At 49.6% G+C, this 2,350-nt stretch overlaps 1 protein-coding gene across 2 annotated transcripts in view; it reads left to right on the forward strand.

The window, feature by feature from the left end:
* The first annotated feature begins 340 nt into the window (after positions 1-340).
* The window catches only part of MECR (mitochondrial trans-2-enoyl-CoA reductase), a 37,382-nt gene continuing 35,372 nt past the window's right edge, over positions 341-2,350 (forward strand). Inside the window, exon 1 of one of the 2 annotated variants that reach the window (XM_019512145.1) lies at positions 341-365. The gene's annotated coding sequence lies outside the window, so the exon portion shown is untranslated. The other variant, XM_019512146.1, reaches the window with a different exon arrangement.

A 2,350-nucleotide genomic window follows, 5' to 3' on the forward strand; every position in this document is an offset into this window, starting at 1 on the left:
GTACTCGCACTCAGACTGGCTGTTTTCATCGGCCAATCAGAGCGCAAATAAAGCATTATGGACAGACCGACAAATTAAGACCTTTATAATGTTAGAAAAGCTTAAAAAATATATATATATTCCTTAAGGAACAACACCAAAAATCACGCAACACTGGTGCATGTGAGCCATAAGGCAGCTGGAAACACTACGACTCACACCCGCCATCAGCGAACACCTGCGTGAGGCTGCAGGTCACCGCTTTTATAAGCAGTGGGCAGGGCTATTCCGGGAGGTGGGCGGGGCTTGCCGTGGTGACGTACATTGTCGCCGCCGGGCTGCTGCTGGTGTTATTGCTGTGCGACAGCGGCGGGATGCGGCTGGGGATAGGGCTGCTGCGCGGGGCTGGGTCCCTGTTCCGCCCCGCGGCCTCGGCCCGGCCCCGCGGGCTGGTGTACGAGCGGCACGGGGAGCCGGCCGACGTGCTGCAGTAAGGGGCTGGGGGGCTGGGCCGGGGGCTGCCTGGGCCCTGCCGTTTGGGGATGGGCTGGTTGTGTCCCGGGCGAGAAAGCCCCTAGCAGGGGGCAGCGGGTCTCCAGCTCTTCTGCGCGGCCAGGCGGGGGGAGATAATCCTGGAGCCTTTCCCGCTGCTTCCCACCTAGGTCGGCGGGAGCGTGAACTTGCCGGGCATGCGCGCCCCCTCCCTGGTTGCCCTGCTCCGTCCGGTGCTACAGAGGCAGTTCTGGGTTGGAGAGGAGAGATGGGAGCACGTGTGAGAGTGGGGAGCCTGGGTGGACGAGCAGGGTTTGAGCCCATCCTTGCTGTGTGGTGGTAGGTGTGGGGTGGCTGCGCTGGCTCCACCCAGGGGGCAGAGTCCAGTGTCACGGAGACCAGCATCTGCACGGTCAGATTTCTGCACATTTGACATAATTTCCCTCAGGAATGTGGGAGGCACTAAATCTAGGGGCTAAAAGTTCGATACCTCCTAACCCCTGTGACCTTGGTCTTCACTCAACTCCTTTTTTTCTTCCTGTATTATAGGCTCACCACCGGCTCGCAGATGTTGAATAGAAAAGGGTTTCAGGTTGACAGTGTGCCCTTGAGGGCTCAGTTAAAAAAAATACAGTTTGTGATACAGCAGTGTTGATGCAACCTTTTTTAAATGGTTTTATAAGACTTGTAAGAGAAATGGGAGTGTAAAACTAGAAGGTGCTCTCGAGCCATCGAATCCTGTCCCCTGTATTCCCAGACAACTGTTTGTCCAAGTGTAATAAAGGCAGAGAAAATTCTGTTTGTATGGCTCAGCAGTGGAAAAAATGATGGGCTGTATGGGCAAAACAGACTGTACACAAAGTGCTGTTGACAGCATAAAATAAACACCCAGGAGAAGAGAGAAATCTACGTTAACTTTGCCTTTCAGCAATCTGGGTGGTGCTTATAACTTGTGTGACACATTTTCTGATAGATGTGATTTTTCAAGTTGACAGTGTCCTTTGAAGTCTGCACAATCACAGAGTTGTACATAGCTGAGTAGGTAGGACCTGGCACCGGTGGTTCATCCAGTTCATTTTAGTAATTCTTAGACTTTTCACACTTGGCAAGAGGATTCTTTATTTCTCCCAGTTAAGTGTTCTTTGTTGGTTGATGGCAAAGGGTTGTAACCATAGCTTTGCTGTTGATTCTTGTTATATCTTTAGCTGACTAGGTAGTACTGTGCTACTGGATCAACTGGAATTATAAACCTGGGTGTATTTGTAGTCTAATCCAGTTGCCCAGCCATATAATTGCCTTATCTTGGAGTTTGTTCCTCCCCCTAGGATTTTCACTTCTAACTTTTATGTTTTGGTCCGTAAGAGAATAGAACACCATGTGAAGGCATCTGGTATCTGGGCTGTTTGTTTGGGTTTTTTTGGTTTCTTTTTATTGTAAGTGGGGTTGAGCAAACTGAGAAACTGATGCAGGTCCAACATATTTCATCCAGACATTTAATACCCGAGCATCAGGGTTTGTATTGGCTCCCTTTGCAAGCTCTTCATTCTTTTTGTTGAAGGAAGGTGTACAGGGCAGTCTGGCCTTGTTGAAGAGGGAACAGTCAGCCTTGTTGAAGAAGCCTGGCTGTGAGGTATTTGAACGATGATGGTGTGTCCCACTGACAGATTAATACTCCTAAAAAGCAAGCAGAAAGGTAACAAACTGTGATGGAAAATGGATGAGAGCCAGGAGAAGGATGCAGTTCTGTGTGAGGATCTCCACAAGGCAATGCTTTTGCCCAGGCATTTTGAAGCTAGAGATTACTCATCTGGATTTCAGCAGGCTGATACTGCAGGGATGGACACTTGATATGAATTACTTAATCCAAGATGCTGAGCAA

This window comes from Gavialis gangeticus, unplaced genomic scaffold (assembly GCF_001723915.1).
Source record: "Gavialis gangeticus isolate Ggan-Ray unplaced genomic scaffold, GavGan_comp1, whole genome shotgun sequence".
Classification (NCBI taxonomy): domain Eukaryota; kingdom Metazoa; phylum Chordata; order Crocodylia; family Gavialidae; genus Gavialis; species Gavialis gangeticus.